The sequence below is a fragment of the Balaenoptera borealis genome, assembly GCF_965194805.1.
Source record: "Balaenoptera borealis genome assembly, chromosome: 18".
Taxonomy (NCBI): domain Eukaryota; kingdom Metazoa; phylum Chordata; class Mammalia; order Artiodactyla; family Balaenopteridae; genus Balaenoptera; species Balaenoptera borealis.
In genome coordinates, this window is record NC_138877.1 from 883,997 (window position 1) to 911,262 (window position 27,266).

The 27,266-nt window shown below is 46.0% G+C and overlaps 1 long non-coding RNA gene across 1 annotated transcript in view; it reads right to left on the reverse strand.

Annotated features, from left to right (window-relative positions):
- The window catches only part of LOC309615827, a 45,622-nt gene extending 18,913 nt beyond the window's left edge, over positions 1 to 26,709 (reverse strand). The window contains exon 1 of the long non-coding RNA XR_014237087.1: positions 25,547 to 26,709. This is a non-coding gene — a long non-coding RNA (uncharacterized lncRNA). The remainder of the gene's footprint in view (positions 1 to 25,546) is intronic.
- Between the last annotated feature and the right edge of the window lie 557 nt (positions 26,710 to 27,266).

Below are 27,266 nucleotides of genomic sequence, written 5' to 3' on the forward strand. Positions count from 1 at the left end.
CTAACCCTAACACTAACCCTAACCCATACCCTACGCCGTACCCGAAGCCCTACCCGAACCCGTACCCTCAGCCGTACTCTAAGCCTATCCCTAAGCCTAACCCTAACCCTAGGCTACCCTTGACTGCTTCTGCCTCCAATAGATTTCCTAAGTACTAGTGTTTTAAGGAACAGCTTAAAAAGAGAATCCAAATGTGATTTCTTTATAATGGGTGTGTTCCTTATCTTATCCTAGTGTCTAAACTCTTCTCCATGGCTGGACCCCCAAATAATATTCCTTTACGTGCTAAGGGGTATCTAGATAGTGGAATAGGTTTAATAACTACCCTAACCCTAACGCGTACCCTAACCCTAACCCCTACCCTAACCCTAACACGTACCCTAATCCTAACCGGTACCCTAAACCGAGCCCTAACCCTACCACTAACCCTAACCCTAACCCTAACCCATACCCTACGCCGTACCCGAACCCCTCCCCGAACCCGTACCCTCAGCTGTACCCCAAACCTAACCCTAAGCCGAACCCTAACCCTAGGCTACCCTTGACTGCTTCTGCCTCCAATAGATTTCCTAAGCACTAGTGTTTTAAGGAACAGCTTAAAAAGAGAATCCAAATGTGATTTCTTTATAATGGGTTTGTTCCCTATCTTATCCTAGTGTCTAAACTCTGCTCCATGGCTGGACCCTCAAATAATATTCCTTTACGTGCTAAGGGGTATCTAGAGGGTGGGATAGGTTTAATAACTACCCTAACCCTAACGCGTATCCTAACCCTAACCCCTACCCTAACCTTAACATGTACCCTAATCCTAGCCCGTACCCTAAACCGAGCCCTAACCCTAACACTAACCCTAACCCTAAGCCTAATCCATACCCTACGCCGTACCCGAACTCCTCCCCGAACCCGTACCATAAGCCGTACCCTAACCCTAACCCTAAGCCTAACCCGAACCCTAGGCTACCCTTGACTGCTTCTGCCTCCAATAGATTTCCTAAGCACTAGTGTTTTAAGGAACAGCTTAAAAAGAGAATCCTAATGTGATTTCTTTATAATGGGTTTGTTCATTATCTTATCCTCTGTGTCTAAACTCTTCTCCATGCCTGGACCACCAAAATAATATTCTTATACGTGCTAAGCGGTATCTAGAGAGTGGGATAGGTTTAATAACTACCCTAACCCTAACGCATACCCTAACCCTAACCCCTACCCTAACGCTAACACGTACCCTAATCCTAACAAGTACACTAAACCGAGCAATACCCTAACACTAACCCAACCCTAAACCTAACCCATACCCTATGACGTACACGAAACCCTCACCGAACCCGTACACTAAGCCGTACCCTAAAACTAACCCTCACCCTAACCTTAACCCTAAGCTACCCTTGACTGCTTCTGACTCCAATATATTTCCTAAAAACTAGTGTTTTAAGGAATAGCTTAAAAAGAGAATCCTAATGTGATTTCTTTATAATGGGTGTGTTCCTTATCTTATCCTAGTATCGAAACTCTTCTCCATGGCTGGACCCCCAGATAATATTCCTTTACGTGCTAAAGGGTATCTAGAGAGTGGGATAGGTTTAATAACTACCCTAACCCTAATGGGTACCCTAACCCTAACCCTCACGTAACCCTAACACGTACCCTAATCCTAAACCATACCCTAAACCGAGCCCTAAGCCTAACCCTAACCCTAACCCTAACCCTAAGCCTAACCCTAAGCCTAACCCTAACCCTAGGCTACCCTTGACTGCTTCTGCCTCCAATAGATTTCCTAAGCACTAGTGTTTTAAGGAACAGCTTAAAAAGAGAATCCAAATGTGATTTCTTTATAATGGGTTTGTTCCTTATCTTATCCTAGTGTCTAAACTCTGCTCCATGGCTGGACCCTCAAATAATATTCCTTTACGTGGTAAGGGGTATCTAGAGGGTGGGATAGGTTTAATAACTACCCTAACCCTAACGCGTATCCTAACCCTAACCCCTACCCTAACCTTAACATGTACCCTAATCCTAACCCGTACCCTAAACCGAGCCCTAACCCTAACACTAACCCTAACCCTAGGCCTAACCCATACCCTACGCCGTACACGAACTCCTCCCCGAACCCGTACCATAAGCCGTACCCTAACCCTAACCCTAAGCCTAACCCGAACCCTAGGTTACCCTTGACTGCTTCTGCCTCCAATAGATTTCCTAAGCACTAGTGTTTTAAGGAACAGCTTAAAAAGAGAATCCTAATGTGATTTCTTTATAATGGGTGTGTTCCTTATCTTATCCTAGTGTCTAAACTCTTCTCCACGGCTGGACCCCCAAATAATATTCCTTTACTTGCTATGGGGTATCTAGAGAGTGGGATAGGTTTAATAACTACCCTAACCCTAACGCGTACCCTAACCCTAACCCCTACCCTAACTCTAACACGTACCCTAATCCTAACACGTACCCTAAACCGAGCCCTAACCCTAACGCTAACCCTAACCGTAACCCTAACCAATACCCTACGCCGTACCCGAACCCCTCCCCAAACCCGTACCCTAAGCCTTACCCTAACCCTAGGCTACCCTTGACTGCTTCTGCTTCCAATAGATTTCCTAAGCACTAGTGTTTTAAGGAACAGCTTAAAAAGAGAATCCTAATGTGATTTCTTTATAATGGGTGTGTTCCTTATCTTATCCTAGTGTCTAAAGTCTTCTCAATGGCTGGACCCCCAAATAATATTTCTTTACGTACTAAGGGGTATCTAGAGAGTGGGGTAGGTTTAATAATTACCCTAACCCTAACACGTACCCTAACCCTAACCCCTACCCTAACCCTAACACGTACCATAATCCTAACCCGTACCCTAAACCGAGCCCTAACCCTAACGCTAACCCTAACCGTAACCCTAACCAATACCCTACGCCGTACCCGAACCCCTCCCTAAACCCGTACCCTAAGCCTTACCCTAACCCTAGGCTACCCTTGACTGCTTCTGCCTCCAATACATTTCCTAAGCACTAGTGTTTTAAGGAACAGCTAAAAAAGTGAATCCTAATGTGATTTCTTTATAATGGGTGTGTTCCTTATCTTATCCTAGTGTCTAAACTCTTCTCCACGGCTGGACCCCCAAATAATATTCCTTTACTTGCTATGGGGTATCTAGACAGTGGGATAGGTTTAATAACTACCCTAACCCTAAAGCGAACCCTAACCCTAACCCCTACCCTAACACTAACACGTACCCTAATCCTAACACGTACCCTAAACCGAGCCTTAACCCTAACACTAACCCTAACCCTAACCCATACCCTACGCCGTACCCGAACCCCTCCCAGAACCCGTACCCTAAGCCGTACCCTAACCGTAACCCTAAGCCTAACCCTAACCCTAGGCTACCCTTGACTGCTTCTGCATCCAGTAGATTTCCTAAGCACTAGTGTTTTAAGGAACAGCTTAAAAAGAAAATCCTAATGTGATCTCTTTATAATGGGTGTGTTCCTTATCTTATCCTAGTGTCTAAACTCTTCTCCATGGCTGGACCCCCAGATAATATTCCTTTACGTGCTAAGGTGTATCTAGAGAGTGGGATAGGTTTAATAACTACCCTAACCCTAACGCGTACCCTAACCCTAACCCCTACCCTAACCCTAACACGTACCATAATCCTAACCCGTACCCTAAACCGAGCCCTAACCCTAACGCTAACCCTAACCGTAACCCTAACCAATACCCTACGCCGTACCCGAACCCCTCCCCAAACCCGTACCCTAAGCCTTACCCTAACCCTAGTCTACCCTTGACTGCTTCTGCTTCCAATAGATTTCCTAAGCACTAGTGTTTTAAGGAACAGCTTAAAAAGAGAATCCTAATGTGATTTCTTTATAATGGGTGTGTTCCTTATCTTATCCTAGTGTCTAAAGTCTTCTCAATGGCTGGACCCCCAAATAATATTCCTTTACGTACTAAGGGGTATCTAGAGAGTGGGGTAGGTTTAATAACTACCCTAACCCTAACACGTACCCTAACCCTAACCCCTACCCTAACCCTAACACGTACCCTAATCCTAACCCGTACCCTAAACCGAGCCCTAACCCTAACACTAACCCTAACCCTAACCCTAACCCATACCCTACGCCGTACCGGAACCCCTCCCCGAACCCATACCCTAAGCCGTACCCTAACCCTAACCCTAAGCCTAACCCTAACCCTAGGCTACCCTTGACTGCTTCTGCCTCCAATAGATTTCCTAAGCACTAGTGTTTTAAGGAACAGCTTAAAAAGAGAATCCTAATGTGATTTCTTTATAATGGGTGTGTTCCTTATCTTATCCTAGTGTCTCAACTCTTCTCCATGGCTGGACCCCCAGATAATATTCCTTTACGTGCTAAGGGGTATCTAGAGAGTGGGATAGGTTTAATAACTAACGTAACCCTAACGCGTACCCTAACCCTAACCCCTACCCTAACCCTAACACGTACCCTAATCCTAACCCGTACCCTAAACCGAGCCCTAACCCTAACACTAACCCTAACACTAACCCTAACCCATACCCTACGCCGTACCCAAAGCCCTACCCGAACCCGTACCCTCAGCCATACTCTAAGCCTATCCCTAAGCCTAACCCTAACCCTAGGCTACCCTTGACTGCTTCTGCCTCCAATAGATTTCCTAAGCACTAGTGTTTTAAGGAACAGCTTAAAAAGAGAATCCAAATGTGATTTCTTTATAGTGGGTTTGTTCCTTATCTTATCCTAGTGTCTAAACTCTGCTCCATGGCTGGACCCTCAAATAATATTCCTTTACGTGGTAAGGGGTATCTAGAGGGTGGGATAGGTTTAATAACTACCCTAACCCTAACGCGTATCCTAACCCTAACCCCTACCCTAACCTCAACATGTACCCTAATCCTAACCCGTACCCTAAACCGAGCCCTAACCCTAACACTAACCCTAACCCTAGGCCTAACCCATACCCTACGCCGTACACGAACTCCTCCCCGAACCCGTACCATAAGCCGTACCCTAACCCTAACCCTAAGCCTAACCCGAACCCTAGGTTACCCTTGACTGCTTCTGCCTCCAATAGATTTCCTAAGCACTAGTGTTTTAAGGAACAGCTTAAAAAGAGAATCCTAATGTGATTTCTTTATAATGGGTGTGTTCCTTATCTTATCCTAGTGTCTAAACTCTTCTCCATGGCTGGACCCCCAGATAATATTCCTTTACGTGCTAAGGGGTATCTAGACAGTGGGATAGGTTTAATAACTACCCTAACCCTAACGCGTACCCTAACCCTAACCCCTACCCTAACCCTAACACGTACCCTCAACCGAGCCCTAACCCTAACGCTAACCCTAAACGTAACCCAAACCCATAACCTACGCCATACCCGAACCCCTCCCTGAACCCGTACCCTAAGCCGTACCCTAAACCTAACCCTAAGCCTAACCCTAACCCTAGGCTACCCTTGACTGCTTCTGCCTCCAATAGATTTCCTAAGCACTAGTGTTTTAAGGAACAGCTTAAAAAGAGAATCCTAATGTGATCTCTTTAAAATGGGTGTGTTCCTTATCTTATCCTAGTGTCTAAACTCTTCTCCATGGCTGTACCCCCAAATAATATTCCTTTACGTGCTAAGGGGTATCTAGAGAGTGGGATAGGTTTAATAACTACCCTATCCCTAACGCGTACCCTAACCCTAACCCTAACACGTACCCTAATCCTAACTCGTACCCTAAACCGAGTCCTAACCCTAACAATAACCCTAACCCTAACCCTAACCCATACCCTACGCCGTACACGAACCCCTCCCCGAAGCCGTACCCTAAGCCGTACCCTAACCCTAACCCTAACCCTAGGCTACCCTTGACTGCTTCTGCCTCCAATACATTTCCTAAGCACTAGTGTTTTAAGGAACAGCTAAAAAAGTGAATCCTAATGTGATTTCTTTATAATGGGTGTGTTCCTTATCTTATCCTAGTGTCTAAACTCTTCTCCATGGATGGACCCCCAAATAATATTCCTTTACATTCTAAGGGGTATTTAGATAGTGGGATAGGTTTAATAACTACCCTAACCCTAACGCGTACCCTAACCCTAACCCCTACCCTAACCCTAACACTTACCCTAATCCTAACCCGTACCCTAATCCGAGACCTAACCCTAACGATAACCCTAACCGTAACCCTAACCAATACCCTACGCCGTACCCGAACCCCTCCCCGAACCCATACCCTAAGCCGTTCCCTACCCTAGGCTACCCTTGACTGCTTCTGCCTCCAATAGATTTCCTAAGCACTAGTGTTTTAAGGAACAGCTAAAAAAGTGAATCCTAATGTGATTTCTTTATAATGGGTGTGTTCCTTATCTTATCCTAGTGTCTAAAGTCTTCTCAATGGCTGGACCCCCAAATAATATTCCTTTACGTACTAAGGGGTATCTAGAGAGTGGGGTAGTTTTAATAACTACCCTAACCCTAACACGTACCCTAACCCTAACCCCTACCCTAACCCTAACACGTACCATAATCCTAACCCGTACCCTAAACCGAGCCCTAACCCTAACGCAAACCCTAACCGTAACCCTAACCAATACCCTACGCCATACCCGAACCCCTCCCTAAACCCGTACCCTAAGCCTTACCCTAACCCTAGGCTACCCTTGACTGCTTCTGCCTCCAATACATTTCCTAAGCACTAGTGTTTTAAGGAACAGCTAAAAAAGTGAATCCTAATGTGATTTCTTTATAATGGGTGTGTTCCTTATCTTATCCTATTGTCTAAACTCTTCTCCACGGCTGGACCCCCAAATAATATTCCTTTACTTGCTATGGGGTATCTAGACAGTGGGATAGGTTTAATAACTACCCTAACCCTAAAGCGAACCCTAACCCTAACCCCTACCCTAACACTAACACGTACCCTAATCCTAACACGTACCCTAAACCGAGCCTTAACCCTAACACTAACCCTAACCCTAACCCATACCCTACGCCGTACCCGAACCCCTCCCCGAACCCGTACCCTAAGCCGTACCCTAACCGTAACCCTAAGCCTAACCCTAACCCTAGGCTACCCTTGACTGCTTCTGCCTCCAGTAGATTTCCTAAGCACTAGTGTTTTAAGGAACAGCTTAAAAAGAAAATCCTAATGTGATCTCTTTATAATGGGTGTGTTCCTTATCTTATCCTAGTGTCTAAACTCTTCTCCATGGCTGGACCCCCAGATAATATTCCTTTACGTGCTAAGGTGTATCTAGAGAGTGGGATAGGTTTAATAACTACCCTAACCCTAACGCGTACCCTAACCCTAACCCCTACCCTAACCCTAACACGTACCATAATCCTAACCCGTACCCTAAACCGAGCCCTAACCCTAACGCTAAGCCTAACCGTAACCCTAACCAATACCCTACGCCGTACCCGAACCCCTCCCCAAACCCGTACCCTAAGCCTTACCCTAACCCTAGTCTACCCTTGACTGCTTCTGCTTCCAATAGATTTCCTAAGCACTAGTGTTTTAAGGAACAGCTTAAAAAGAGAATCCTAATGTGATTTCTTTATAATGGGTGTGTTCCTTATCTTATCCTAGTGTCTAAAGTCTTCTCCATGGCTGGACCCCCAAATAATATTCCTTTACGTACTAAGGGGTATCTAGAGAGTGGGGTAGGTTTAATAACTACCCTAACCCTAACACGTACCCTAACCCTAACCCCTACCCTAACCCTAACACGTACCCTAATCCTAACCCGTACCCTAAACCGAGCCCTAACCCTAACACTAACCCTAACCCTAACCCTAACCCATACCCTACGCCGTACCGGAACCCCTCCCCGAACCCATACCCTAAGCCGTACCCTAACCCTAACCCTAAGCCTAACCCTAACCCTAGGCTACCCTTGACTGCTTCTGCCTCCAATAGATTTCCTAAGCACTAGTGTTTTAAGGAACAGCTTAAAAAGAGAATCCTAATGTGATTTCTTTATAATGGGTGTGTTCCTTATCTTATCCTAGTGTCTCAACTCTTCTCCATGGCTGGACCCCCAGATAATATTCCTTTACGTGCTAAGGGGTATCTAGAGAGTGGGATAGGTTTAATAACTAACGTAACCCTAACGCGTACCCTAACCCTAACCCCTACCCTAACCCTAACACGTACCCTAATCCTAACCCGTACCCTAAACCGAGCCCTAACCCTAACACTAACCCTAACACTAACCCTAACCCATACCCTACGCCGTACCCAAAGCCCTACCCGAACCCGTACCCTCAGCCATACTCTAAGCCTATCCCTAAGCCTAACCCTATCCCTAGGCTACCCTTGACTGCTTCTGCCTCCAATAGATTTCCTAAGCACTAGTGTTTTAAGGAACAGCTTAAAAAGAGAATCCAAATGTGATTTCTTTATAGTGGGTGTGTTCCTTATCTTATCCTAGTGTCTAAACTCTTCTCCATGGCTGGACCCCCAGATAATATTCCTTTACGTGCTAAGGGGTATCTAGATAGTGGAATAGCTTTAATAAATACCCTAACCCTAACGCGTACCCTAACCCTAACCCCTACCCTAACCCTAATACGTACCCTAATCCTAACCCGTACCCTAAACCGAGCCCTAACCCTACCACTAACCCTAATCCTAACCCTAACCCATACCCTACGCCGTACCCGAACCCCTCCCCGAACCCGTACCCTCAGCCGTACCCTAAACCTAACCCTAAGCCGAACCCTAACCCTAGGCTACCCTTGACTGCTTCTGCCTCCAATAGATTTCCTAAGCACTAGTGTTTTAAGGAACAGCTTAAAAAGAGAATCCTAATGTGATTTCTTTATAATGGGTGTGTTCCTTATCTTATCCTAGTGTCTAAACTCTTCTCCATGGCTGGACCCCCAGATAATATTCCTTTACGTGCTAAGGGGTATCTAGACAGTGGGATAGGTTTAATAACTACCCTAACCCTAACGCGTACCCTAACCCTAACCCCTACCCTAACCCTAACACGTACCCTAATCCTAACACGTACCCTAAACCGAGCCCTAACCCTAACACTAACCCTAACCCTATCCCTAACCCATACCCTACGCCGTACCCGAACCCCTACCCAAACACTTACCCTAAACCTAACCCTAAGCCTAACCCTAACCCTAGGCTACCTTGACTGCTTCTGCCTCCAATAGATTTCCTAAGCACTAGTGTTTTAAGGAACAGCTTAAAAAGAGAATCCTAATGTGATTTCTTTATAATGGGTGTGTTCCTTATCTTATCCTAGTATCTAAACTCTTCTCCATGGCTGGACCCCCAGATAATATTCCTTAACGTGCTAACGGGTATCTAGACAGTGGGATAGGTTTAATAACTACCCTAACCCTAACGCGTACCCTAACCCTAACCCCTACCCTGACCCTAACACGTACCCTAATCCTAACCCGTACCCTAAATCGAGCCCTAACCCTAACACTAACCCTAACCCTAAGCCTAACCGATACCCTACACCGTACCCGAACCCCTCCACGAACCCGTACCCTCAGCCGTACCCTAAGCCTAACCCTAAGCCTAACCCTAACCCTAGGTTACCCTTGACTGCTTCTGCCTCCAATAGATTTCCTAAGCACTAGTGTTTTAAGGAACAGCTTAAAAAGAGAATCCTAATGTGATTTCTTTATAATGGGTGTGTTCCTTATCTTATCCTAGTGTCTAAACTCTTCTCCACGGCTGGACCCCCAAATAATATTCCTTTACTTGCTATGGGGTATCTAGACAGTGGGATAGGTTTAATAACTACCCTAACCCTAACGCGTACCCTAACCCTAACACCTACCCTAACTCTAACACGTACCCTAATCCTAACACGTACCCTAAACCGAGCCCTAACCCTAACGCTAACCCTAACCGTAACCCTAACCAATACCCTACGCCGTACCCGAACCCCTCCCCAAACCCGTACCCTAAGCCTAACCCTAACCCTAGGCTACCCTTGACTGCTTCTGCTTCCAATAGATTTCCTAAGCACTAGTGTTTTAAGGAACAGCTTAAAAAGAGAATCCTAATGTGATTTCTTTATAATGGGTGTGTTCCTTATCTTATCCTAGTGTCTAAAGTCTTCTCCATGGCTGGACCCCCAAATAATATTCCTTTACGTACTAAGGGGTATCTAGAGAGTGGGGTAGGTTTAATAACTACCCTAACCCTAACACGTACCCTAACCCTAACCCCTACCCTAACCCTAACACGTACCATAATCCTAACCCGTACCCTAAACCGAGCCCTAACCCTAACGCTAACCCTAACCGTAACCCTAACCAATACCCTACGCCGTACCCGAACCCCTCCCTAAACCCGTACCCTAAGCCTTACCCTAACCCTAGGCTACCCTTGACTGCTTCTGCCTCCAATACATTTCCTAAGCACTAGTGTTTTAAGGAACAGCTTAAAAAGAGAATCCAAATGTGATTTCTTTATAGTGGGTGTGTTCCTTATCTTATCCTAGTGTCTAAACTCTTCTCCATGGCTGGACCCCCAGATAATATTCCTTTACGTGCTAAGGGGTATCTAGATAGTGGAATAGCTTTAATAAATACCCTAACCCTAACGCGTACCCTAACCCTAACCCCTACCCTAACCCTAATACGTACCCTAATCCTAACCCGTACCCTAAACCGAGCCCTAACCCTACCACTAACCCTAATCCTAACCCTAACCCATACCCTACGCCGTACCCGAACCCCTCCCCGAACCCGTACCCTCAGCCGTACCCTAAACCTAACCCTAAGCCGAACCCTAACCCTAGGCTACCCTTGACTGCTTCTGCCTCCAATAGATTTCCTAAGCACTAGTGTTTTAAGGAACAGCTTAAAAAGAGAATCCTAATGTGATCTCTTTAAAATGGGTGTGTTCCTTATCTTATCCTAGTGTCTAAACTCTTCTCCATGGCTGGACCCCCAGATAATATTACTTTACGTGCTAAGCGGTATCTAGAGAGTGGGATAGGTTTAATAACTACCCTAACCCTAACGCGTACCCTAACCCTAACCCTAACCCGTATCCTAATCCTAACTCGTACCCTAAACCGAGTCCTAACCCTAACAATAACCCTAACCCTAACCCTAACCCATACCCTACGCCGTACACGAACCCCTCCCCGAAGCCGTACCCTAAGCCGTACCCTAACTCTAACCCTAACCCTAGGCTACCCTTGACTGCTTCTGCCTCCAATACATTTCCTAAGCACTAGTGTTTTAAGGAACAGCTAAAAAAGTGAATCCTAATGTGATTTCTTTATAATGGGTTTGTTCCTTATCTTATCCTAGTGTCTAAACTCTGCTCCATGGCTGGACCCCCAAATAATATTCCTTTACGTGGTAAGGGGTATCTAGAGGGTGGGATAGGTTTAATAACTACCCTAACCCTAACGCGTATCCTAACCCTAACCCCTACCCTAACCTTAACATGTACCCTAATCCTAACCCGTACCCTAAACCGAGCCCTAACCCTAACACTAACCCTAACCCTAGGCCTAACCCATACCCTACGCCGTACACGAACTCCTCCCCGAACCCGTACCATAAGCCGTACCCTAACCCTAACCCTAAGCCTAACCCGAACCCTAGGTTACCCTTGACTGCTTCTGCCTCCAATAGATTTCCTAAGCACTAGTGTTTTAAGGAACAGCTTAAAAAGAGAATCCTAATGTGATTTCTTTATAATGGGTGTGTTCCTTATCTTATCCTAGTGTCTAAACTCTTCTCCATGGCTGGACCCCCAGATAATATTCCTTTACGTGCTAAGGGGTATCTAGACAGTGGGATAGGTTTAATAACTACCCTAACCCTAACGCGTACCCTAACCCTAACCCCTACCCTAACCCTAACACGTACCCTCAACCGAGCCCTAACCCTAACGCTAACCCTAAACGTAACCCAAACCCATAACCTACGACATACCCGAACCCCTCCCTGAACCCGTACCCTAAGCCGTACCCTAAACCTAACACTAAGCCTAACCCTAACCCTAGGCTACCCTTGACTGCTTCTGCCTCCAATAGATTTCCTAAGCACTAGTGTTTTAAGGAACAGCTTAAAAAGAGAATCCTAATGTGATCTCTTTAAAATGGGTGTGTTCCTTATCTTATCCTAGTGTCTAAACTCTTCTCCATGGCTGGACCCCCAAATAATATTCCTTTACGTGCTAAGGGGTATCTAGAGAGTGGGATAGGTTTAATAACTACCCTATCCCTAACGCGTACCCTAACCCTAACCCTAACACGTACCCTAATCCTAACTCGTACCCTAAACCGAGTCCTAACCCTAACAATAACCCTAACCCTAACCCTAACCCATACCCTACGCCGTACACGAACCCCTCCCCGAAGCCGTACCCTAAGCCGTACCCTAACCCTAACCCTAACCCTAGGCTACCCTTGACTGCTTCTGCCTCCAATAGATTTCCTAAGCACTAGTGTTTTAAGGAACAGCTTAAAAAGAGAATCCTAATGTGATTTCTTTATAATGGGTGTGTTCCTTATCTTATCCTAGTGTCTAAACTCTTCTCCATGGATGGACCCCCAAATAATATTCCTTTACATTCTAAGGGGTATTTAGAGAGTGGGATAGGTTTAATAACTACACTAACCCTAACGCGTACCCTAACCCTAGCCCCTACCCTAACCCTAACACGTACCCTAATCCTAACCCGTACCCTAAACCGAGCCCTAACCCTAACACTAACCCTAACCCTAACCCTAACCCATACCCTACGCCATACCCGAACCCCTCCCCGAACCAGTACCCTAAGCCGTACCCTAACCCTAACCCTAAGGCTAACCCTAACCCTAGGCTACCGTTGACTGCTTCTGTCTCCAATAGATTTCCTAAGCACTAGTGTTTTAACGAACAGCTTAAAAAGAGAATCCTAATGTGATCTCTTTATAATGGGTGTGTTCCTTATCTTATCCTAGTGTCTAAACTCTTCTCCATGGCTGGACCCCCAGATAATATTCCTTTACGTGCTAAGGTGTATCTAGAGAGTGGGATAGGTTTAATAACTACCCTAACCCTAACGCGTACCCTAACCCTAACCCCTACCCTAACCCTAACACTTACCCTAATCCTAACCCGTACCCTAAACCGAGACCTAACCCTAACGATAACCCTAACCGTAACCCTAACCAATACCCTACGCCGTACCCGAACCCCTCCCCGAACCCGTACCCTAAGCCGTTCCCTACCCTAGGCTACCCTTGACTGCTTCTGCCTCCAATAGATTTCCTAAGCACTAGTGTTTTAAGGAACAGCTAAAAAAGTGAATCCTAATGTGATTTCTTTATAATGTGTGTGTTCCTTATCTTATCCTAGTGTCTAAACTCTTCTCCATGGATGGACCCCCAAATAATATTCCTTTACATTCTAAGGGGTATTTAGAGAGTGGGATAGGTTTAATAAATACACTAACCCTAACGCGTACCCTAACCCTAGCCCCTACCCTAACCCTAACACGTACCCTAATCCTAACCCGTACCCTAAACCGAGCCCTAACCCTAACACTAACCCTAACCCTAACCCTAAACCATACCCTAGGCCATACCCGAACCCCTCCCCGAACCAGTACCCTAAGCCGTACCCTAACCCTAACCCTAAGGCTAACCCTAACCCTAGGCTACCGTTGACTGCTTCTGTCTCCAATAGATTTCCTAAGCACTAGTGTTTTAACGAACAGCTTAAAAAGAGAATCCTAATGTGATCTCTTTATAATGGGTGTGTTCCTTATCTTATCCTAGTGTCTAAACTCTTCTCCATGGCTGGACCCCCAGATAATATTCCTTTACGTGCTAAGGTGTATCTAGAGAGTGGGATAGGTTTAATAACTACCCTAACCCTAACGCGTACCCTAACCCTAACCCCTACCCTAACCCTAACACTTACCCTAATCCTAACCCGTACCCTAAACCGAGACCTAACCCTAACGCTAACCCTAACCGTAACCCTAACCAATACCCTACGCCGTACCCGAACCCCTCCCCGAACCCGTACCCTAAGCCGTTCCCTACCCTAGGCTACCCTTGACTGCTTCTGCCTCCAATAGATTTCCTAAGCACTAGTGTTTTAAGGAACAGCTTAAAAAGAGAATCCTAATGTGATTTCTTTATAATGGGTGTGTTCCTTATCCTCGTGTCTAAACTCTTCTCCATGCCTGGACCCACATAATAATATTCTTATACGTGCTAAGGGGTATCTAGAGAGTGGGATAGGTTTAATAACTACCCTAACCCTAACGCGTACCCTAACCCCTACCCTAACCCTAACACGTACCCTAATCCTAACCCGTACCCTAAACCGAGCCCTAACCCTAACACTAACCCTAACCCTAACCCATACACTACGCCGTACCCGAACCCCTCCCCAAACCCTACCCTAAGCCGTACCCTAACCCTAACCCTCACCCTTACCCTAACCCTAAGCTACCCTTGACTGCTTCTGCCTCCAATAGATTTCCTAAGCACTAGTGTTTTAAGGAACAGCTTCAAAAGAGAATCCTAATGTGATTTCTTTATAATGGGTGTGTTCCTTATCTTATCCTCGTGTCTAAACTCTTCTCCATGCCTGGACACCCAAAGTAATATTCTTATACGTGCTAAGGGGTATCGAGAGAGTGGGTTAGGTTTAATAACTACCCTAACCCTAACACGTACCCTAACCCTAACCCCTACCCTAACACTAACACGTACCCTAATCCTAACCCGTACCCTACACCGAGCCCTAACCCTAACACTAACCCTAACCCTAAACCATACCCTACACCATACCCGAACCCGTACCCTAAGCCGTACCCTAACCGTAACCCTAAGCCTAACCCTAACCCTAGGCTACCCTTGACTGCTTCTGCCTCCAGTAGATTTCCTAAGCACTAGTGTTTTAAGGAACAGCTTAAAAAGAGAATCCTAATGTGATTTCTTTATAATGGGTGTGTTCCTTATCTTATCCTAGTGTCTAAACTCTTCTCCATGGCTGGACCCCCAGATAATATTCCTTTACTTGCTAAGGTGTATCTAGAGAGTGGGATAGGTTTAATAACTACCCTAACCCTAACGCGTACCCTAACCCTAACCCCTACCCTAACCCTAACACGTACCCTAATCCTAACCCGTACCCTAAACCGAGCCCTAACCCTAACGCTAACCCTAACCGTAACCCTAACCAATACCCTACGCCGTACCCGAACCCCTCCCCAAACCCGTATCCTAAGCCGTACCCTAACCCTAGGCTACCCTTGACTGCTTCTGCTTCCAATAGATTTCCTAAGCACTAGTGTTTTAAAGAACAGCTTAAAAAGAGAATCCTAATGTGATTTCTTTATAATGGGTGTGTTCCTTATCCTCGTGTCTAAACTCTTCTCCATGCCTGGACCCACATAATAATATTCTTATACGTGCTAAGGGGTATCTAGAGAGTGGGATAGGTTTAATAACTACCCTAACCCTAACGCGTACCCTAACCCCTACCCTAACCCTAACACGTACCCTAATCCTAACCCGTACCCTAAACCGAGCCCTAACCCTAACACTAACCCTAACCCTAACCCATACACTACGCCGTACCGGAACCCCTCCCCGAACCCTACCCTAAGCCGTACCCTAACCCTAACCCTCACCCTTGCCCTAACCCTAAGCTACCCTTGACTGCTTCTGCCTCCAATAGATTTCCTAAGCACTAGTGTTTTAAGGAACAGCTTAAAAAGAGAATCCTAATGTGATTTCTTTATAATGGGTGTGTTCCTTATCTTATCCTAGTGTCTCAACTCTTCTCCATGGCTGGACCCCCAGATAATATTCCTTTACGTGCTAAGGGGTATCTAGAGAGTGGGATAGGTTTAATAACTAACCTAACCCTAACGCGTACCCTAACCCTAACCCCTACCCTAACCCTAACACGTACCCTAATCCTAACCCGTACCCTAAACCGAGCCCTAACCCTAACACTAACCCTAACACTAACCCTAACCCATACCCTACGCCGTACCCGAACCCCTCCCCGAACCCGTACCCTCAGCCATACTCTAAGCCTATCCCTAAGCCTAACCCTAACCCTAGGCTACCCTTGACTGCTTCTGCCTCCAATAGATTTCCTAAGCACTAGTGTTTTAAGGAACAGCTTAAAAAGAGAATCCTAATGTGATTTCTTTATAATGGGTTTGTTCCTTATCTTATCCTAGTGTCTAAACTCTGCTCCATGGCTGGACCCTCAAATAATATTCCTTTACGTGGTAAGGGGTATCTAGAGGGTGGGATAGGTTTAATAACTACCCTAACCCTAACGCGTATCCTAACCCTAACCCCTACCCTAACCTTAACATGTACCCTAATCCTAACCCGTACCCTAAACCGAGCCCTAACCCTAACACTAACCATAACCCTAGGCCTAACCCATACCCTACGCCGTACACGAACTCCTCCCCGAACCCGTACCATAAGCCGTACCCTAACCCTAACCCTAAGCCTAACCCGAACCCTAGGTTACCCTTGACTGCTTCTGCCTCCAATAGATTTCCTAAGCACTAGTGTTTTAAGGAACAGCTTAAAAAGAGAATCCTAATGTGATTTCTTTATAATGGGTGTGTTCCTTATCTTATCCTAGTGTCTAAACTCTTCTCCATGGCTGGACCCCCAGATAATATTCCTTTACGTGCTAAGGGGTATCTAGACAGTGGGATAGGTTTAATAACTACCCTAACCCTAACGCGTACCCTAACCCTAACCCCTACCCTAACCCTAACACGTACCCTAATCCTAACACGTACCCTAAACCGAGCCCTAACCCTAACACTAACCCTAACCCTATCCCTAACCCATACCCTACGCCGTACCCGAACCCCTACCCAAACACTTACCCTAAACCTAACCCTAAGCCTAACCCTAACCCTAGGCTACCTTGACTGCTTCTGCCTCCAATAGATTTCCTAAGCACTAGTGTTTTAAGGAACAGCTTAAAAAGAGAATCCTAATGTGATTTCTTTATAATGGGTGTGTTCCTTATCTTATCCTAGTATCTAAACTCTTCTCCATGGCTGGACCCCCAGATAATATTCCTTTACGTGCTAACGGGTATCTAGACAGTGGGATAGGTTTAATAACTACCCTAACCCTAACGCGTACCCTAACCCTAACCCCTACCCTGACCCTAACACGTACCCTAATCCTAACCCGTACCCTAAATCGAGCCCTAACCCTAACACTAACCCTAACCCTAAGCCTAACCGATACCCTACACCGTACCCGAACCCCTCCACGAACCCGTACCCTCAGCCGTACGCTAAGCCTAACCCTAAGCCTAACCCTAACCCTAGGTTACCCTTGACTGCTTCTGCCTCCAATAGATTTCCTAAGCACTAGTGTTTTAAGGAACAGCTTAAAAAGAGAATCCTAATGTGATTTCTTTATAATGGGTGTGTTCCTTATCTTATCCTAGTGTCTAAACTCTTCTCCACGGCTGGACCCCCAAATAATATTCCTTTACTTGCTATGGGGTATCTAGACAGTGGGATAGGTTTAATAACTACCCTAACCCTAACGCGTACCCTAACCCTAACACCTACCCTAACTCTAACACGTACCCTAATCCTAACACGTACCCTAAACCGAGCCCTAACCCTAACGCTAACCCTAACCGTAACCCTAACCAATACCCTACGCCGTACCCGAACCCCTCCCCAAACCCGTACCCTAAGCCTTACCCTAACCCTAGGCTACCCTTGACTGCTTCTGCTTCCAATAGATTTCCTAAGCACTAGTGTTTTAAGGAACAGCTTAAAAAGAGAATCCTAATGTGATTTCTTTATAATGGGTGTGTTCCTTATCTTATCCTAGTGTCTAAAGTCTTCTCCATGGCTGGACCCCCAAATAATATTCCTTTACGTACTAAGGGGTATCTAGAGAGTGGGGTAGGTTTAATAACTACCCTAACCCTAACACGTACCCTAACCCTAACCCCTACCCTAACCCTAACACGTACCATAATCCTAACCCGTACCCTAAACCGAGCCCTAACCCTAACGCTAACCCTAACCGTAACCCTAACCAATACCCTACGCCGTACCCGAACCCCTCCCTAAACCCGTACCCTAAGCCTTACCCTAACCCTAGGCTACCCTTGACTGCTTCTGCCTCCAATACATTTCCTAAGCACTAGTGTTTTAAGGAACAGCTAAAAAAGTGAATCCTAATGTGATTTCTTTATAATGGGTGTGTTCCTTATCTTATCCTAGTGTCTAAACTCTTCTCCACGGCTGGACCCCCAAATAATATTCCTTTACTTGCTATGGGGTATCTAGACAGTGGGATAGGTTTAATAACTACCCTAACCCTAACGCGTACCCTAACCCTAACCCCTACCCTAACACTAACACGTACCCTAATCCTAACACGTACCCTAAACCGAGCCTTAACCCTAATACTAACCCTAACCCTAACCCATACCCTACGCCGTACCCGAACCCCTCCCCGAACCCGTACCCTAAGCCGTACCCTAACCGTAACCCTAAGCCTAACCCTAACCCTAGGCTACCCTTGACTGCTTCTGCCTCCAGTAGATTTCCTAAGCACTAGTGTTTTAAGGAACAGCTTAAAAAGAAAATCCTAATGTGATCTCTTAATAATGGGTGTGTTCCTTATCTTATCCTAGTGTCTAAACTCTTCTCCATTGCTGGACCCCCAGATAATATTCCGTTACGTGCTAAGGTGTATCTAGAGAGTGGGATAGGTTTAATAACTACCCTAACCCTAACGCATACCCTAACCCTAACCCCTACCCTAACCCTAACACGTACCATAATCCTAACCCGTACCCTAAACCGAGCCCTAACCCTAACGCTAACCCTAACCGTAACCCTAACCAATACCCTACGCCGTACCCGAACCCCTCCCCAAAACCGTACCCTAAGCCTTACCCTAACCCTAGGCTACCCTTGACTGCTTCTGCTTCCAATAGATTTCCTAAGCACTAGTGTTTTAAGGAACAGCTTAAAAAGAGAATCCTAATGTGATTTCTTTATAATGGGTGTGTTCCTTATCTTATCCTAGTGTCTAAAGTCTTCTCCATGGCTGGACCCCCAAATAATATTCCTTTACGTACTAAGGGGTATCTAGAGAGTGGGGTAGGTTTAATAACTACCCTAACCCTAACACGTACCCTAACCCTAACTCCTACCCTATCCCAAACACGTACCCTAATCCTAACCCGTACCCTAAACCGAGCCCTAAACCTAACACTAACCCTAACCCTAACCCTAACCCATACCCTACGCCGTACCGGAAACCCTCCCCGAACCCATACCCTAAGCTGTACCCTAACCCTAACCCTAAGCCTAACCCTGACCCTAGGCTACCCTTGACTGCTTCTGCCTCCAATAGATTTCCTAAGCACTAGTGTTTTAAGGAACAGCTTAAAAAGAGAATCCTAATGTGATTTCTTTATAATGGGTGTGTTCCTTATCTTATCCTAGTGTCTATACTCTTCTCCATGGCTGGACCCCCAAATAATATTCCTTTACGTGCTAAGGAGTATCTAGAGGGTGGGATAGGTTTAATAACTACCCTAACCCTAACGCGTACCCTAACCCTCACCCCTACCCTAACCCTAACACGTGCCCTAATCCTAACCGGTACCCTAAACCGAGCCCTAAACCTAACACTAACCCTAACACTAACCCTAACCCATACCCTACGCCATACCCGAACTCCTCCCCGAACCCGTAACCTAAGGCGAACCCTAAGCCTAACCCTAATCCTAACCCTAACCCTAGGCTACCCTTGACTGCTTCTGCCTCCAATAGATTTCCTAAGCACTAGTGTTTTAAGGAACAGCTTAAAAAGAGAATCCTAATGTGATTTCTTTATAATGGGTGTGTTCCTTATCTTATCCTACTGTCTAAACTCTTCTCCATGGCTGACCCCCAAATAATATTCCTTTACGTGCTAAGCGGTATCTAGAGAGTGGGATAGGTTTAATAACTACCCTAACCCTAATGCGTACCCTAACCCTAACCCCTACCCTAACACGTACCCTAATCCTAATCCATACCCTAAAACGAGCCCTAACCCTAACACTAACCCTAACACTAACCCTAACCCATACCCTACGCCGTACCCGAACCCCTCCCCGAACCCGTACCCTAAGCCGTACCCTAAGCCTAACCCTAAGAAGAATCCTAACCCTAGGCTACCCTTGACTGCTTCTGCCTCCAATAGATTTCCTAAGCACTAGTGTTTTAAGGAACAGCTTAAAAAGAGAATCCAAATGTGATTTCTTTATTGTGGGTGTGTTCCTTATCTTATCCTAGTGTCTAAACTTTTCTCCATGGCTGGACCCCCAAATAATATTCCTTTACGTGCTAAGGGGTATCTAGATAGTGGAATAGGTTTAATAACTACCCTAACCCTAACGCGTACCCTAACCCTAACCGCTACCCTAACCCTAATACGTACCCTAATCCTAACCCGTACCCTAAACCGAGCCCTAACCCTACCACTAACCCTAATCCTAACCCTAACCCATACCCTACGCCGTACCCGAACCCCTCCCCGAACCCGTACCCTCAGCCGTACCCTAAACCTAACCCTAAGCCGAACCCTAACCCTAGGCTACCCTTGACTGCTTCTGCCTCCAATAGATTTCCTAAGCACTAGTGTTTTAAGGAACAGCTTAAAAAGAGAATCCAAATGTGATTTCTTTATAATGGGTTTGTTCCTTATCTTATCCTAGTGTCTAAACTCTGCTCCATGGCTGGACCCTCAAATAATATTCCTTTACGTGGTAAGGGGTATCTAGAGGGTGGGATAGGTTTAATAACTACCCTAACCCTAACGCGTATCCTAACCCTAACCCCTACCCTAACCTCAACATGTACCCTAATCCTAACCCGTACCCTAAACCGAGCCCTAACCCTAACACTAACCCTAACCCTAGGCCTAACCCATACCCTACGCCGTACACGAACTCCTCCCCGAACCCGTACCATAAGCCGTACCCTAACCCTAACCCTAAGCCTAACCCGAACCCTAGGTTACCCTTGACTTCTTCTGCCTCCAATAGATTTCCTAAGCACTAGTGTTTTAAGGAACAGCTTAAAAAGAGAATCCTAATGTGATTTCTTTATAATGGGTGTGTTCCTTATCTTATCCTAGTGTCTAAACTCTTCTCCATGGCTGGACCCCCAGATAATATTCCTTTACGTGCTAAGGGGTATCTAGACAGTGGGATAGGTTTAATAACTACCCTAACCCTAACGCGTACCCTAACCCTAACCCCTACCCTAACCCTAACACGTACCCTAATCCTAACACGTACCCTAAACCGAGCCCTAACCCTAACACTAACCCTAACCCTAACCCATACCCTACGCCGTACCCGAACCCCTCCCCGAACCCATACCCTAAGCCGTACCCTAACCGTAACCCTAAGCCTAACCCTAACCCTAGGCTACCCTTGACTGCTTCTGCCTCCAGTAGATTTCCTAAGCACTAGTGTTTTAAGGAACAGCTTAAAAAGAAAATCCTAATGTGATCTCTTTATAATGTGTGTGTTCCTTATCTTATCCTAGTGTCTAAACTCTTCTCCATGGCTGGATCCCAAGATAATATTCCTTTACGTGCTAAGGGGTATCTAGAGAGTGGGAAAAGTTTAATAACTACCCTAAGCCTAACGCGAACCCTAACCCTAACCCCTACCCTAACCCTAACACGTACCCTAAACCGAGCCCTTACCCTAACGCTAACCCTAAACGTAACACAAACCCATACCCTACGCCGTACCCGAACCCCTCCCTGAACACGTACCCTAAGCCGTACCCTAAACCTAACCCTAAGCCTAACCCTAACCCTAGGCTACCCTTGACTTCTTCTGCCTCCAATAGATTTCCTAAGCACTAGTGTTTTAAGGAACAGCTTAAAAAGAGAATCCTAATGTGATCTCTTTAAAATGGGTGTGTTCCTTATCTTATCCTAGTGTCTAAACTCTTCTCCATGGCTGGACCCCCAGATAATATTACTTTACGTGCTAAGCGGTATCTAGAGAGTGGGATAGGTTTAATAACTACCCTAACCCTAACGCGTACCCTAACCCTAACCCTAACCCGTATCCTAATCCTAACTCGTACCCTAAACCGAGTCCTAACCCTAACAATAACCCTAACCCTAACCCTAACCCATACCCTACGCCGTACACGAACCCCTCCCCGAAGCCGTACCCTATGCCGTACCCTAACCCTAACCCTAACCCTAGGCTACCCTTGACTGCTTCTGCCTCCAATACATTTCCTAAGCACTAGTGTTTTAAGGAACAGCTAAAAAAGTGAATCCTAATGTGATTTCTTTATAATGGGTGTGTTCCTTATCTTATCCTAGTGTCTAAACTCTTCTCCATGGATGGACCCCCAAATAATATTCCTTTACATGCTAAGGGGTATCTAGAGAGTGGGATAGGTTTAATAACTACACTAACCCTAACGCGTACCCTAACCCTAGCCCCTACCCTAACCCTAACACGTACCCTAATCCTAACCCGTACCCTAAACCGAGCCCTAACCCTAACACTAACCCTAACCCTAACACTAAACCATACCCTACGCCATACCCGAACCCCTCCCCGAACCAGTACCCTAAGCCGTACCCTAACCCTAACCCTAAGGCTAACCCTAACCCTAGGCTACCATTGACTGCTTCTGTCTCCAATAGATTTCCTAAGCACTAGTGTTTTAAGGAACAGCTTAAAAAGAGAATCCTAATGTGATCTCTTTATAATGGGTGTGTTCCTTATCTTATCCTAGTGTCTAAACTCTTCTCCATGGCTGGACCCCCAGATAATATTCCTTTACGTGCTAAGGTGTATCTAGAGAGTGGGATAGGATTAGTAACTACCCTAAGCCTAACGCGTACCCTAACCCTAACCCCTACCCTAACCCTAACACGTACCCTAATCCTAACCCGTACCCTAAACCGAGCCCTAACCCTAACGCTAACCCTAACCGTAACCCTAACCAATACCCTACGCCGTACCCGAACCCCTCCCCAAACCCGTACCCTAAGCCGTACCCTAACCCTAGGCTACCCTTGACTTCTTCTGCTTCCAATAGATTTCCTAAACACTAGTGTTTTAAAGAACAGCTTAAAAAGAGAATCCTAATGTGATTTCTTTATAATGGGTGTCTTCCTTATCCTCGTGTCTAAACACTTCTCCATGCTTGGACCCACAAAATAATATTCTTATACGTGCTAAGGGGTATCTAGAGAGTGGGATAGGTTTAATAACTACCCTAACCCTAACGCGTACCCTAACCCCTACCCTAACCCTAACACGTACACTAATCCTAACCCGTACCATACACCGAGCCCTAACCCTAACACTAACCCTAACCCTAACCCATACACTACGCCGTACCCGAACCCCTCCCCGAACCCTACCCTAAGCCGTACCCTAACCCTAACCCTCACCCTTACCCTAACCCTAAGCTACCCTTGACTGCTTCTGCCTCCAATAGATTTCCTAAGCACTAGTGTTTTAAGGAACAGCTGAAAAAGAGAATCCTAATGTGATTTCTTTATAATGGGTGTGTTCCTTATCTTATCCTCGTGTCTAAACTCTTCTCCATGCCTGGACACCCAAAATAATATTCTTATACGTGCTAAGGGGTATCGAGAGAGTGGGTTAGGTTTAATAACTACCCTAACCCTAACACGTACCCTAACCCTAACCCCTACCCTAACACTAACACGTACCCTAATCCTAACCCGTACCCTAAACCGAGGCCTAATCCTAACACTAACCCTAACCCTAACCCTAACCCATACCCTACGCGGTACCGGAACCCCTCCCCGAACCCGTACCCTAAGCCGTACCCTAACCCTAACCCTAAGCCTAACCCTAACCCTAGGCTACCCTTGACTGCTTCTGCCTCCAATAGATTTCCTAAGCACTAGTATTTTAAGGAACAGCTTAAAAAGAGAATCCTAATGTGATTTCTTTATAATGGGTGTGTTCCTTATCTTATCCTAGTGTCTATACTCTTCTCCATGGCTGGACCCCCAAATAATAGTCCTTTACGTGCTAAGGGGTATCTAGAGGGTGGGATAGGTTTAATAACTACCCTAACCCTAACGCGTACCGTAACCCTCACCCCCAACCTAACCCTAACACGTACCCTAATCCTAACCGGTACCCTAAACCGAGCCCTAAACCTAACACTAACCCTAACACTAGCCCTAACCCATACCCTACGCCGTACCCGAAGCCCTACCCGAACCCGTACCCTCAGCCATACTCTAAGCCTATCCCTAAGCCTAACCCTAACCCTAGGCTACCATTGACTGCTTCTGCCTCCAATAGATTTCCTAAGCACTAGTGTTTTAAGGAACAGCTTAAAAAGAGAATCCAAATGTCATTTCTTTATAATGGGTGTGTTCCTTATCTTATCCTAGTGTCTAAACTCTTCTCCATGGCTGGACCCCCAAATAATATTCGTTTACGTGCTAAGGGGTATCTAGATAGTGGAATAGGTTTAATAACTACCCTAACCCTAACGCGTACCCTAACCCTAACCCCTACCCTAACCCTAATACGTACCCTAATCCTAACCCGTACCCTAAACCGAGCCCTAACCCTACCACTAACCCTAATCCTAACCCTAACCCATACCTACCCTACGCCGTACCCGAACCCCTCCCCGAACCCGTACCCTCAGCCGTACCCTAAACCTAACCCTATGCCGAACCCTAACCCTAGGCTACCCTTGACTGCTTCTGCTTCCAATAGATTTCCTAAGCACTAGTGTTTTAAGGAACAGCTTTAAAAGAGAATCCAAATGTGATTTCTTTATAATGGGTTTGTTCCTTATCTTATCCTAGTGTCTAAACTCTGCTCCATGGCTGGACCCTCAAATAATATTCCTTTACGTGCTAAGGGGTATCTAGAGGGTGGGATAGGTTTAATAACTACCCTAACCCTAACGCGTATCCTCACCCTAACCCCTACCCTAACCTTAACATGTACCCTAATCCTAACACGTACCCTAAACCGAGCCCTAACACTAACCCTAACCCTATCCCTAACCCATACCCTACGCCGTAACCGAACCCCTACCCAAACCCTTACCTTAACCCTAACCCTAAGCCTAACCCTAACCCTAGGCTACCCTTGACTGCTTCTGCCTCCAGTAGATTTCCTAAGCACTAGTGTTTTAAGGAACAGCTGAAAAAGAGAATCCTAATGTGTTTTCTTTATAATGGGTGTGTTCCTTATCTTATCCTAGTGTCTAAACTCTTCTCCATGCCTGGACCCTCAAATAATATTCCTTTACGTGCTAAGGGGTATGTAGAGAGTGGGATAGGTTTAATAACTACCCTAACCCTAACGCGTACCCTAACCCTAACCCCTACCCTGACCCTAACACGTACCCTAATCCTAACCCGTACCCTAAAACGAGCCCTAACCCTAACACTAACCCTAACCCTAACCGAAAACCATGCCCTACGCCGTACACGAACCCCTCCCCGAACCATACCCTAAGCCGTACCCTATCCCTAACTCTCACCCTAACCCTAACCCTAAGCTACCCTTGACTGCTTCTGCCTCCAATAGATTTCCTAAGCACTAGTGTTTTAAGGAACAGCTTAAAAAGAGAATCCTAATGTGATTTCTTTATAATGGGTGTGTTCCTTATCCTCGTGTCTAAACTCTTCTCCATGCCTGGACCCACATAATAATATTCTTATACGTGCTAAGGGGTATCTAGAGAGTGGGATAGGTTTAATAACTACCCTAACCCTAAGGCGTACCCTAACCCCTACCCTAACCCTAACACGTACCCTAATCCTAACCCGTACCCTAAACCGAGCCCTAACCCTAACACTAACCCTAACCCTAACCCATACACTACGCCGTACCCGAACCCCTCCCCGAACCCTACCCTAAGCCGTACCCTAACCCTAACCCTCACCCTTACCCTAACCCTAAGCTACCCTTGACTGCTTCTGCCTCCAATAGATTTCCTAAGCACTAGTGTTTTAAGGAACAGCTGAAAAAGAGAATCCTAATGTGATTTCTTTATAATGGGTGTGTTCCTTATCTTATCCTCGTGTCTAAACTCTTCTCCATGCCTGGACACCCAAAATAATATTCTTATACGTGCTAAGGGGTATCGAGAGAGTGGGTTAGGTTTAATAACTACCCTAACCCTAACACGTACGCTAACCCTAACCCCTACCCTAACACTAACACGTACCCTAATCCTAACCCGTACCCTAAACCGAGCCCTAACCCTAACACTAACCCTAACCCTAACCCATACTCTACACGATACCCGAACCCCTACCCGAACCCGTACCCTAAGCCGTACCCTAAACCTAACCCTCACCCTAACCCTAACCCTAAGCTACCCTTGACTGCTTCTGCCTCCAATAGATTTCCTAAGCACTAGTGTTTTAAGGAACAGCTTAAAAAGAGAATCCTAATGTGATTTCTTTATAATGGGTGTGTTCCTTATCTTATCCTAGTGTCTAAACTCTTCTCCATGGCTGGACCCCCAGATAATATTCCTTTACGTGCTAAGGGGTATCTAGAGAATGGGATAGGTTTAATAACTACCCTAACCCTAACGCGTACCCTAACCCTAACCACCACCCTAATCCTAACACGTACCCTAATCCTAATCCATACCCTAAACCGAGCCCTAACCCTAACACTAACCCTAAACATATCCCTAACCCATACCCTACGCCATACCCGAAACCCTAACCGAACCCTTACCCTAACCCTAACCCTAAGCCTAACCCTAACCCTAGGCTACCCTTGACTGCTTCTGCCTCCAATAGATTTCCTAAGCACTAGTGTTTTAAGGAACAGCTTAAAAAGAGAATCCTAATGTGATTTCTTTATAATGGGTGTTTTCCTTATCTTATCCTAGTGTCTAAACTCTTCTCCATGGCTGGACCCCCATATAATATTCCTTTACGTGCTAAGGGGTATCTAGAGAATGGGATAGGTTTAATAACTACCCTAACCCTAACGCGTACCGTAACCCTCACCCCCCCCTAATCCTAACACGTACCCTAATCCTACCCCATACCCTAAACCGAGCCCTAGCCCTAACACTAACCCTAACCCTATCCCTAACCCATACCCTACGCCGTACACGAACCCCTACCCAAACCCTTACCTTAACCCTAACCCTAAGCCTAACCCTAACCCTAGGCTACCCTTGACTGCTTCTGCCTCCAGTAGATTTCCTAAGCACTAGTGTTTTAAGGAACAGC